Source organism: Bombina bombina, chromosome 5 (assembly GCF_027579735.1).
Source record: "Bombina bombina isolate aBomBom1 chromosome 5, aBomBom1.pri, whole genome shotgun sequence".
Classification (NCBI taxonomy): Eukaryota; Metazoa; Chordata; class Amphibia; order Anura; family Bombinatoridae; genus Bombina; species Bombina bombina.
The window spans coordinates 409,164,953-409,178,285 of NC_069503.1; the positions used below are offsets into that span (position 1 = coordinate 409,164,953).

Consider the following 13,333-nt stretch of genomic DNA (forward strand, 5'->3'; position numbering starts at 1 on the left):
TATATTGTGCATGCGCATCACACAGAACAGTCGCCATCTTCCAACTGGAGTTGGCCGTGCGGATTGGAAAGCGGTAACAAAGTAAAACGTAGTGAGTTTGGAAAAATTAAAATTTTCAAAGCCAGTTTGCTTAGAAATGGTACTTTCTGGAAACGTGATGGGCATTATAAATTATTTTATTTTCGATCTATGCTGGATATTTTTTTGACTACAGTGTCCCTTTAATCAGTTTGATTGTAAATTTTTCTGCAGCGTAAGGCCCCTCCCAGTCCCTCTGTGCTGCCCACCACCCTTGCTTCACACACCTCCCGCCGTCATGAGCAGTTAACCATTACAGACGTACCACACACAGTGTTACTGTCCGTAACAATCAGGCATCTGCCTTCATATGGTAATAGAGGACCGATCACACTCCGTTACCATATGAAGACAAATATCTGCAGCTCAGGAGCAAAAGCTCTTAACAGCAGAAACTAGCTGTGACTTAGATCAATGCGGTATGTATATCTACATCTTTTTCTACATCTATCTACATCTACTCTCTCTTCCCCCTCTATTTTGCTCTCTCTCTCCCCCCTCAATTTTGCTCTCTCATCCACTCTCTTTTGCTCCCCCCCTCTTTTGCTCTCTCCCCCCCCTCTCCCCCCTCTCTTTTGCTCTCTCTCTCTCCCCCTCTCTGTTGCTCTCTCTCTCTCCCCCCTCTCTGTTGCGCGCTCTCTCTCCACCCTCATTTTTGCGCTCTCTCCCCTATCTTTTGCTCTCTCTCTTCCCCCTCTCTTTTGCTCTCTCTCCCCCCCTTCCCCCTCTCTCTCTCCCCCCTCTTTTGCTCTCTCTCTCCCCCCTCTTTTGCGCTCTCTCTCCCCACCCTCTATTTTGCGCTCTCTCTCTCTCTCCCCCCTCTCTTTTGCTCTCTCTCCCCCTCTCTTTTGCTCTCTCTCTCCCCCCTCTCTTTTGCTCTCTCTCTCCCCCCTCTCTTTTGCTCTCTCTCTCCCCCCTCTCTTTTGCTCTCTCTCTCCCCCCTCTCTTTTGCTCTCTCTCTCCCCCTCTCTTTTGCTCTCTCTCTCCCCCCTCTCTTTTGCTCTCTCTCTCCCCCCTCTCTTTTGCTCTCTCTCTCCCCCCTATCTTTTGCTCTCTCTCTTCCCCCTCTCTTTTGCTCTCTCTCCCCCCCTTCCCCCTCTCTCTCTCCCCCCTCTTTTGCTCTCTCTCTCCCCCCTCTTTTGCGCTCTCTCTCCCCACCCTCTATTTTGCGCTCTCTCTCTCTCTCCCCCCTCTCTTTTGCTCTCTCTCCCCCTCTCTTTTGCTCTCTCTCTCCCCCCTCTCTTTTGCTCTCTCTCTCCCCCCTCTCTTTTGCTCTCTCTCTCCCCCCTCTCTTTTGCTCTCTCTCTCCCCCCTCTCTTTTGCTCTCTCTCTCCCCCCTCTCTTTTGCTCTCTCTCTCCCCCCTCTCTTTTGCTCTCTCTCTCCCCCCTATCTTTTGCTCTCTCTCTTCCCCCTCTCTTTTGCTCTCTCTCCCCCCCTTCCCCCTCTCTCTCTCCCCCCTCTTTTGCTCTCTCTCTCCCCCCTCTTTTGCGCTCTCTCTCCCCACCCTCTATTTTGCGCTCTCTCTCTCTCTCCCCCCTCTCTTTTGCTCTCTCTCCCCCTCTCTTTTGCTCTCTCTCTCCCCCCTCTCTTTTGCTCTCTCTCTCCCCCCTCTCTTTTGCTCTCTCTCTCCCCCCTCTCTTTTGCTCTCTCTCTCCCCTCTCTTTTGCTCTCTCTCTCCCCCCTCTCTTTTGCTCTCTCTCTCCCCCCTCTCTTTTGCTCTCTCTCTCCCCCCTCTCTTTTGCTCTCTCTCTCCCCCCTCTCTTTTGCTCTCTCTCTCCCCCCTCTCTTTTGCTCTCTCTCTCCCCCCTCTCTTTTGCTCTCTCTCTCCCCCCTCTCTTTTGCTCTCTCTCTCCCCCCTCTCTTTTGCTCTCTCTCTCCCCCCTCTCTTTTGCTCTCTCTCTCCCCCCTCTCTTTTGCTCTCTCTCTCCCCCCTCTCTTTTGCTCTCTCTCTCCCCCCTCTCTTTTGCTCTCTCTCTCCCCCCTCTCTTTTGCTCTCTCTCTCCCCCCTCTCTTTTGCTCTCTCTCTCCCCCCTCTCTTTTGCTCTCTCTCTCCCCCCTCTCTTTTGCTCTCTCTCTCCCCCCTCTCTTTTGCTCTCTCTCTCCCCCCTCTCTTTTGCTCTCTCTCTCCCCCCTCTCTTTTGCTCTCTCTCTCCCCCCTCTCTTTTGCTCTCTCTCTCCCCCCTCTCTTTTGCTCTCTCTCTCCCCCCTCTCTTTTGCTCTCTCTCTCCCCCCTCTCTTTTGCTCTCTCTCTCCCCCCTCTCTTTTGCTCTCTCTCTCCCCCCTCTCTTTTGCTCTCTCTCTCCCCCCTCTCTTTTGCTCTCTCTCTCCCCCCTCTCTTTTGCTCTCTCTCTCCCCCCTCTCTTTTGCTCTCTCTCTCCCCCCTCTCTTTTGCTCTCTCTCTCCCCCCTCTCTTTTGCTCTCTCTCTCCCCCCTCTCTTTTGCTCTCTCTCTCCCCCCTCTCTTTTGCTCTCTCTCTCCCCCCTCTCTTTTGCTCTCTCTCTCCCCCCTCTCTTTTGCTCTCTCTCTCCCCCCTCTCTTTTGCTCTCTCTCTCCCCCCTCTCTTTTGCTCTCTCTCTCCCCCCTCTCTTTTGCTCTCTCTCTCCCCCCCTCTCTTTTGCTCTCTCTCTCCCCCCTCTCTTTTGCTCTCTCTCTCCCCCCTCTCTTTTGCTCTCTCTCTCCCCCCTCTCTTTTGCTCTCTCTCTCCCCCCTCTCTTTTGCTCTCTCTCTCCCCCCTCTCTTTTGCTCTCTCTCTCCCCCCTCTCTTTTGCTCTCTCTCTCCCCCCTCTATTTTGCTCTCTCTCCCCACCCTCTATTTTGCGCTCTCTCTCTCCCCCCTCTCTTTTGCTCTCTCTCTCCCCCTCTCTTTTGCTCTCTCTCTCCCTCCTCTCTTTTGCTCTCTCTCTCCCCCCTCTCTTTTGCTCTCTCTCTCCCCCCTCTCTTTTGCTCTCTCTCTCCCCCCTCTCTTTTGCTCTCTCTCTCCCCCCTCTCTTTTGCTCTCTCTCTCCCCCCTCTCTTTTGCTCTCTCTCTCCCCCCTCTCTTTTGCGCTCTCTCTCCACCCTCTATTTTGCGCTCTCTCTCCACCCTCTATTTTGCGCTCTCTCCCCCCTCTCTTTTGCTCTCTCTCTCTAAAAAAATAAAATAAAGCCAAGTCTAACCCCCAAAAATTAAAAAATAAAACCTAAAACTTAAACCTAAAATTACAGAAAATAAAAAAAACAGAATTTATGTTTACCTGATAAATCACTTTCTCCAACGGTGTGTCCGGTCCACGGCGTCATCCTTACTTGTGGGATATTCTCTTCCCCAACAGGAAATGGCAAAGAGCCCAGCAAAGCTGGTCACATGATCCCTCCTAGGCTCCGCCTTCCCCAGTCATTCGACCGACGTAAAGGAGGAATATTTGCATAGGAGAAATCATATGATACCGTGGTGACTGTAGTTAAAGAAAATAAATCATCAGACCTGAATAAAAAACCAGGGCGGGCCGTGGACCGGACACACCGTTGGAGAAAGTAATTTATCAGGTAAACATAAATTCTGTTTTCTCCAACATAGGTGTGTCCGGTCCACGGCGTCATCCTTACTTGTGGGAACCAATACCAAATCTTTAGGACACGGATGATGGGAGGGAGCAAATCAGGTCACCTAGATGGAAGGCACCACGGTTTGCAAAACCTTTCTCCCAAAAATAGCCTCAGAAGAAGCAAAAGTATCAAATTTGTAAAATGTGGTAAAAGTGTGCAGTGAAGACCAAGTCGCTGCCTTACATATCTGATCAACAGAAGCCTCGTTCTTAAAGGCCCATGTGGAAGCCACGGCCCTAGTGGAAAGAGCTGTGATTCTTTCAGGAGGCTGCCGTCCGGCAGTCTCATAAGCCAATCTGATGATGCTTTTAAGCCAAAAAGATAGAGAGGTAGAAGTTGCTTTTTGACCACTCCTTTTACCAGAATAAACAACAAACAAGGAAGATGTTTGACTGAAATCCTTTGTAGCATCTAAATAGAATTTTAGAGCACGGACAACGTCCAAATTGTGTAACAAACGTTCCTTCTATGAAACTGGATTCGGACACAAAGAAGGTACAACTATCTCCTGGTTAATATTTTTGTTGGAAACAACCTTCGGAAGAAAACCAGGCTCAGTACGTAAAAACCACCTTATCTGCATGGACCAGATAGGGCGGAGAACACTGCAGAGCAGATAACTCAGAAACTCTTCTAGCGGAAGAAATTGCAACCTAAAACAAAACTTTCCAAGATAATAACTTAATATCTACGGAATGTAAGGGTTCAAACGGAACCCCTTGAAAAACTGAAAGAACTAGATTAAGACTCCAGGGAAGAGTCAAAGGTCTGTAAACAGGCTTGATTCTAACCAGAGCCTGAACAAACGCTTAAACGTCTGGCACAGCTGCCAGCCTTTTGTGAAGTAAAACAGATAAAGCAGAGATCTGTCCCTTCAGAGAACTCGCAGAAAATCCTTTCTCCAAACCTTCTTGTAGAAAGGAAAGAATCTTAGGAATTTTTATCTTGTTCCATGGGAATCCTTTAGATTCACACCAACAGATATATTTTTTCCATATATTATGGTAAATTTTTCTAGTTACAGGCTTTCTAGCCTGAATAAGAGTATCTATTACAGAATCTGAAAACCCACGCTTTGATAAAATCAAGCGTTCAAACTCCAAGCAGTCAGTTGGAGGAAAACCAGATTCGGATGTTCGAATGGACCCTGAATAAGAAGGCCCTGTCTCAAAGGTAGCTTCCATGGTGGAGCCGATGACACATTCACCAGGTCTGCATACCAAGTCCTGCGTGGCCACACAGGAACTATCAAGGTCACCGAAGCCCTCTCCAGATTGATCCTGGCTACCAGCCTGGGAATGAGAGGAAACGGTGGGAATACATAAGCTAGGTTGAAGATCCAAGGTGCTACTATTGTATCCAATAGAGTCGCCTTGGGATCCCTGGATTTGGACCCGTAACAAGGGACCATGAAGTTCTGACGAGAGGCCATCAGAACCATGTCTGGAATGCCCCATAATTGAGTTATTTGGGCAAAGATTTCCAGATGGAGTTCCCACTCCCCCGGATGCTCCTCCATCGCCAGGGAACTCCTTGTTACCCCCTGATGGTTGATATATGTAACAGTCGTCATGATGTCTGATTGAAACCTTATGAATTTGGCCTTTGCTAGTCGAGGCCAAGCCTTGAGAGCATTGAATATCGCTCTCAGTTCCATTATGTTTATCGGGAGAAGAGAGTCTTCCCGAAACCATAGACCCTGAGTTTTCAGGGGTTCCCAGACCGCGCCCCAGCCCACCAGACTGGCGTCGGTCGTGACAATGACCTATTCTGGTCTGCGGAAGCTCATTCCCTGTGACAGGTTGTCCAGGGTCAGCCACCAACGGAGTGAATCTCTGGTTATTTGATCTACTTGTATCGTCGGAGACAAGTCTGTATAATCCCCATTCCACTGTCTGAGCATGCACAGGTGCAATGGTCTTAGATGAATTCGTGCAAAAGGAACTATGTCCATTGCCGCAACCATCAAACCTATTACTTCCATGGACTGCGCTATGGAAGGAAGAAGAACAGAATGAAGTACCTGACAAGAGCTTAGAAGTTTTGATTTTCTGGCCTCTGTCAGAAAAACCTTCATTTCTAAGGAAACTATTATTGTTCCCAAGAAGGGAACTCTTGTTGACGGGGACAGAGAACTTTTTTCTATGTTCACTTTCCACCTGTGAGATCTGAGAAAGGCTAGGACAATGTCCGTATGAGCCCTTGCTTTTGACAGAGACGACACTTGAATCAGGCTGTCGTCCACGTAAGGTACTACTGCAATGCCCCTTGGTCTTAGCACCGCTAGAAGGGACCCTAGTACCCTTGTGAAAATCCTTGGAGCAGTGGCTAATCCGAATGGAAGTGCCACAGGTAATGCTTGTCCAGAAAGACGAACCTTAGGAACCGAAAATGTTCCTTGTGGATAGGAATACGTAGGTACGCATCCTTTAAGTCCACCGTGGTCATGAATTGACCTTCCTGGATGGTAGGAAGGATCGTTCGAATGGTTTCCATTTTGAATGATGAAACCCTTAGAAACTTGTTTAGAATCTTGAGATCTAAAATAGGTCTGAATGTTCCCTCTTTTTTGGGAATTATGAACAGGTTGGAGTAAAAACCCATCCCTTGTTCTCCTAATGGAACAGGATGAATCACTCCCATGCTTAACAGGTCTTCACAGAGTAAGAATGCCTGTTCGAAGATAATTGAGACCCGTGGAACCTTCCCCTTGGGGGTAGTTCCCTGAATTCCAGGAGATAACCTTGAGAAACTATTTCTAGCGCCCAAGGATCCTGAACATCTCTTGCCCCAGCCTGAGCAAAGAGAGAAAGTCTGCCCCCCACCAGATCCTTCCCAGATCGGGGGCCAACACTTCATGCTGTTTTGGTAGCAGTGGCAGGTGACTTGGCCTGCTTACCCTTGTTCCAGCCTTGCATCGGCCTCCAGGCTGGCTTGGTTTGAGAAGTATTACCCTCTTGCTTAGAGGGTGTAGAATTTGAGGCTGGTCCGTTTCTGCGAAAGAGACGAAAATTTGGCTTCTTTTTAGCCTTAAAAGACCTATCCAGAGGAAGGGCGTGGCCCTTTCCCCCAGTGATGTCTGAAATAATCTCTTTCAAGTCAGGGCCAAACAGTGTTTTACCCTTGAAAGGGATGTTAAGCAAAAGCGCTCTGCGCGCCACGATAGCAAACCCTGAATTATTCGCCGCTAATCTAGCTAATTGCAAAGCGGCATCTAAAATAAAAAAGAGTTAGCCAATTTAAGAGCTTGAACTCTGTCCAAAACCTCCTCGTACGAAGATTCTTTATTGAGCGACTTTTGTAGTTCTTCGAACCAGAAACACGCAGCTGTAGTGACAGGAACAATGCATGAAATTGGTTGTAGAAGGTAACCTTGCTGAACAAACATCTTTTTAAGCAAACCCTCTAACCTTTAATCCATAGGATCTTGAAAGCACAACTATCTTCTATAGGAATAGAAGTGCGTTTGTTTAGAGTAGAAACCGCCCCCTCGACCTTGGGGACTGTATGCTATAAGTCCTTTCTGGGGTCGACTATAGGAACTAATTTCTTAAATATAGGGGGAGGACAAAAGGTATGCCGGGCCTTTCCCACTCCTTATTTACTATGTCCGCCACCCGCTTGGGTATAGGAAAAACATCGGGGGGCACCGGAACCTCTAGGAACTTGTCCATCTTACCTAATTTCTCTGGAATGACCAAATTGTCACAATCATCCAGAGTAGATAATACCTCCTTAAGTAGTGCGTGGAGATGTTGAAATTTAAATTTAAAAGTTACAATATCAGGTTCTGCTTGTTGAGAAATTTTCCCTGAATCTGAAATTTCTCCCTCAGACAAAACCTCCCTCCTGGCCCCTTCAGATAGGTGTGAGGGTATGTCAGAACAGATATCATCAGCGTCCTCTTGCTCTTCAGTGTTTAAAACAGAGCAATCACGCTTTCTCTGATAAGTAGGCATTTTGGAAAAAATTCATGCAATAGAATTATCCATTACAGCCATTAATTGTTGTATGGTAATAAGTATTGGCGCACTAGATGTACTAGGGGCCTCTTGTGTGGGCAAAACTGGTGTAGACACAGAAGGGGATGATGCAGTACCATGCTTACTCCCCTCATTAGAGGAATCATCTTGGGCAATATCATATCTATGGCATTATTATCCCTACTTTGTTTGGACATTATGACACAAATATATCACATATATTTAAATGGGGAGACACATTGGCTTTCATACATATAGAACATCGTTATCTGATGGTTCAGACATGTTAAACAGGCTTAAACTTGTCAACAAAGCACAAAAAACGTTTTACAATAAAACCGTTACTGTCCCTTTAAATTTCAAACTGAACACACTTTATTACTGAATATGTGAAAAAGTATGAAGGAATTGTTCAAATTTCACCAAAGTAACTTAAAGCCTTAAAAGTATTGCACACCAAATTTGAAAGCTTTAACCCTTAAAATAACGGAACCGGAGCCGTTTTTACATTTAACCCCTATACAGTCCCAGGTATCTGCTTTGCTGAGACCCAACCAAGCCCGGAGGGGAATACGATACCAAATTATGCCTTCTATAAGCTTTTTCAGTGGTTCTTAGCTCCTCACACATGCATCTGCATGCCATGCTTTCCAAAAACAACTGCGCATTAGAGGCGCGAAAATGAGGCTCTGTCTATGACTAGAAAAGGCCCCCAGTGAAAAAGGTGTCCAATACAGTGCCTGCCGTTTTTATTAAAACAATCCCCAAGATTTAACAACTATTAAAAGTAATAATCTGCCAAATATACTTAGTAAAGTAATCGTTTTAGCCCAGAAAAATGTCTACCAGTTTTTTAAGCCCTAATGAAGCCCTTTATTCTTTTACTTAAACTAAGAAAATGGCTTACCGGTTCCCATAGGGAAAATGACAGCTTCCAGCATTACCGAGTCTTGTTAGAAATGTGTCATACCTCAAGCAGCAAAAGTCTGCTCACTGTTTCCCCCAACTGAAGTTAATTCCTCTCAACAGTCCTGTGTGGAAACAGCCATCGATTTTAGTAACGGTTGCTAAAATCATTTTCCTCTTACAAACAGAAATCTTCATCTCTTTCCTGTTTCAGAGTAAATAGTACATACCAGCACTATTTTAAAATAAACTCTTGATTGAAGAATAAAAACTACATTTAAACACCAAAAAACTCTAAGCCATCTCCGTGGAGATGTTGCCTGTACAACGGCAAAGAGAATGACTGGGGAAGGCGGAGCCTAGGAGGGATCATGTGACCAGCTTTGCTGGGCTCTTTGCCATTTCCTGTTGGGGAAGAGAATATCCCACAAGTAAGGATGACGCCGTGGACCGGACACACCTATGTTGGAGAAAATTTAATATTAAAGAAAATAAAAAAAATTACCAAAGTTTATAAAATTAAACCTAATCCCTATGAAAATAAAAAAGACCCTCCAAAATAAAAACACCCCCTAATCTAAGAATAAACTGCCAGTAGCCCTTAAAAGGGCTTTTTACAGGGCATTGCCCCAGGATAAACCGCTATTATCTAATGTAATTCATTCTTTAGATATCCTTTGTTAAATAAAGAGCAATGCACATGGGTTAGCCAATTACACAAGGCATCTATCAGTAGCACCTGAGCCTATCTAGATATGCTTTTCAAGTAAAAATATAAACCGCAAGCTAACGGTTTAGTCATACGTCGATTGGAAAACAGTTCAAACTGTTAGCTCACTAAAAAAAGAAATACTTTTGAAGTGGGCGGCCAGAGCCTGGGGTATTTGAATTTCAGCGTTACATTAAAAATTCAATTAAAGGCACAATCTAGTCAAAATTAAACTTTCCTGATTCAGATAGGGCATGTAATTTTTAACAACTTTCCAATTCACTTTTATCATCATCAAATTCTTTGTTGAAAGATAAACCTTTGTAGGCTCCTGTACTCATTTTTAAGCCTTTAAAGGCTGCCCCTTATCTCAATGCATTTGACAGTTTTTCACAGCTAGAGGGCGTTAGTTCATGTGTGTCATATAGATAACATTGTGCTCACGCCCGTGGATTTACTTATGAGAGGGCACTGATGGTTGAAAATGCAAGTCTGCCAAAAGTACTGAAATAAGGGGCAGTCTGCAGTGGCTTAAATACAAGGTAATCACACAGGGAAAAGTGTATTAAATATAACAGTGTTGGTTAAAGGGACAGTCTACACCAGAATTTTTATTGTTTAAAAAGATAGATAATCCCTTTATTACCCATTCCCTAGTTTTAAACAACCAACATTGTTATATAAACCAACAAGTTATATAAATACACTTTTTACCTCTGTAATTACCTTGCATCTAAGCCTCTGCAAACTGCCCCCTTATTTCAGTTCTTTTGACAGACATCCATTTTAGCCAACCAGAGCTGGCTCACCTGAACTCCACGTGCATCAGCACAGTGTTATCTATATGACACACATGAACTAACACCCTCTAGTGGTGAAAACTGTCAAAATGCCCTGAGAGAAGAGGCGGCCTTCAAGGTCTTAGAAATTAGCATATGAACCTCCTAGGTTTAGCTTTTAACTTAGAATACCAAGAGAACAAAGCAAAATTTGAGATAAAAGTAAATTGGAAAGTTGTTAAAAATTACATTCTCTATCTGAATCATGAAAGTTTATTTTGGACTAGACTGTCCCTTAAAGCAAAACTAAATGTGTAATAAAAGGGATTAACTAACTTTTTAAACACTAAAAATTCTGGAGTAGACTGCTTCTTTAAAGTGCATCTGCATTTCAATTGCTTAATTAAACTCACTCTAAAATATCACTAACATTTTGGATCTGTTTACTATCATTTTAAGCAGCTGCTATACAATGTTAAGGAGTCAATGAAAGAAAATTAATTTATGAGCAATAGTTCTATGGCTCTGGATTTGTTAACCCCATGAAGATAGGCGATTACAGTGCCTATCTAATTGTTAGTGAATCCTGTCACTCACTGATACACGGACCAATCAGATGTATGGAATTGATGGCAGTGATGTCAGATTGGAGTTCTCAATATAATACCGGAATCTAAGCAGTATTTTAGATTGACTTTAAAGGGACAGTCTATTCAAAATTAAAGGGACAATGAACCCAATATTTTCTTTCATGATTCAGATAGAGCATGCAATTTTAAGCAACTTTCTAATTAACTTTTGTTATCAAATTTTCTTCGACCTCTTGCTATCTTTGTTTGAAAAAGAAGGCATCTAAGCGAAGGAGCCAGCAAATTTTTGATTCACAACCATGTACAGCACTTGTTTATTGGTGCTGTCAAATCAGCAAGGACAACCCAAGTTGTTCACCAAAATTGGACCGGCATCTAAACTTACATTCTTGCTTTTCAAGTAAACATACCAAGAGAATGAAGAAAATTAGATAATAGGAGTAAATTAGAAAGTTGCTTAAAATTGCCTGCTCTATCTGAATCACGAAAGAAAACATTTGGGTTCAGTGTCCCTTTAAACTTTCATGATTCAGATAAGGCATGCAAATTTAAACAACTTTCCAATCGTACTTTTATCATCAAATTTGGTTTGTTCCTTTGGTATTTTTTTGTTGAAAGCTAAACCTAGGTAGGGTCATATGGTAATGTTTAAGCCCTTTAAGGACGCCTCTTATCTCAGTGCAATTTGGCAAATTTTCACAGCTAGACAGCGCAAGTTCATGTGTACCAAGTAATTCTGTGTTAACTCCTGTGGAGTTATTTATAAGTCAGCACTGATTGGCTTAAGTGCAAGTCTGTCAAAAAAACTGAAATAAGAGGGCATTCAGCAGAGGCTTAGATACAACGTAATCACAGAGGTAACAAGTATATTAAAGTACCAGTAAATACAGTAGATTTGCATAATCGGCAAAAGCATAATAAAAAGACAATGCAATAGCACTAAGTCTGAACTTTAAAGGGACATTAAACACTTTGAGATTTCACTATCTATTTTGTCTCCACCTGGGGTGTATGCCAGAGGATCGGCGGTGCGCCACCCAAGACAGGCAAAACAGATAGTGAAAATAGAAGAGTCACCGGAAGTGATGTCAGATTGGCGTTTTCGAGGAATTGGAGTTCTCGGCAGAACACCGGACCTCATTTTAAAACAAGTAAAGTTTGCTATCACTTTAATAGACTGTTCAGTGCTGCTTAAATTATATCAATAGTCAGAAGTGTAACTAAAAGGGACAGTCTACTCAAAATGAAACTTTGTTATACAAAACTGGGGAATAGGTAATAAAGGGATTATATAATATTTTTAACAAACATTCTGGAGTAGAATGTCCATCTAAAATATCATGGGAAACCCCATCTACAAAATAATATATAGTACATTGTTGAATAATACATATTGTATTGTACTATTTATGGCTGCAAGATTTGCAATTTAATGATAATGCCCCAAAAAAAAGAGAGAGTAAACATTATTATTAAAGTGTTAACTGTGAAAAATGTATTGCACATAATACATTTATTGCACTTCCTTATAAGTTCATTGCACTTCAAGAAGTTACCAATAATGCACACAATACAAATCTTTATCTAAGTAAAAGGTAGTGATATGCACCCCACAATTGCATCCAGTATTTTTACAATATCCTTCAAATGAACAGAAACATCCGTGTGCCTTGGTCTTTCATATGTAGTTGCCATTAGACCAATTAATATGATGGATTAACATCAAATTTTTGCTAGTACGTTAAGATCAATAGACTTCTCATAAGGTCCAGCAAATCGCAGGCTTCACATACCGCCTGGATATTCAGTAGCTGTCGTACCTTATTCGATGAAAATACTTCTTTGAACAGCCACTTGTCGGGATCCAAACGAATACCAGTAAATCAGGAGGCCGTCTGATAGCGAATTGTCTGCGTACACTGCCAGAAGCTATCTTCCCGGACTAAGTAAACAAATATAAAGTATACAATAAGTACTTTATTTCAATTAAATGGTATTCACAGAAGCCCCCAGTCTCTGGTTTTAACTCTCCAAGTGCCTAATCTCTTTAGAACAGATATTCATGGCCTCACAACAAGTCTGTTCACCGGGGAGGGGCGGGTATGCTACTCTTCCGGACAAGAAGGTTACTTTTGGTTTTGTTTCCAGCACCTCTGGAACTGTACTATCGGGGCCTGGGTAAGAGGTGAAGCGGTTTGAGCAAAAGTGGGTAACACCTTGCACCTCCCATTTCAATTCCTTACAATTGCAATGACTACAGCTATAGAGTTTTCAGCAACCGCTTTACAGTAGCGACAGAGACTAGACAGCAGGGAATGTTGTGGTATGTGACGTCAGTGGCACGCAGCGTTCCAAGCCTCTTTCCCATAATCCTCGCATCACTCCTTCCTCATTTGCTCTATGCAAAATTGCAAATTGTTTTATCAGATGAAAATGATGCAAAATAACACGACAAGGAAGTTGGTTTCTTATTCAAGCTGTTTCTTATTCGTGAAATTCTGCTTCTTATTCATGGAAGTTGGTTTCTTATTCAATTTTTTTTGTCAGACTGCTTTAAATTGACTTTAAAATAAAAATATAGGAACGGTGTAAAAGCCGGAACGGAACAGGCCTTTTATGAAGGAAATTGATTCAAAATATAATGGGATATGTTAGAGACTATTGAGAACAATTTTAGGAAAAAGAATCTTTGTGATATAATA

General features: G+C 43.2%; 1 protein-coding gene across 2 annotated transcripts in view; it reads right to left on the reverse strand.

Moving 5' to 3' along the window:
- AZI2 (5-azacytidine induced 2) overlaps positions 1 to 12,962 on the reverse strand; it is a 192,636-nt gene extending 179,674 nt beyond the window's left edge. For both annotated transcript variants that reach the window (XM_053714247.1, XM_053714246.1), the window contains exon 1: positions 12,452 to 12,962. The gene's annotated coding sequence lies outside the window, so the exon portion shown is untranslated. The remainder of the gene's footprint in view (positions 1 to 12,451) is intronic.
- Between the last annotated feature and the right edge of the window lie 371 nt (positions 12,963 to 13,333).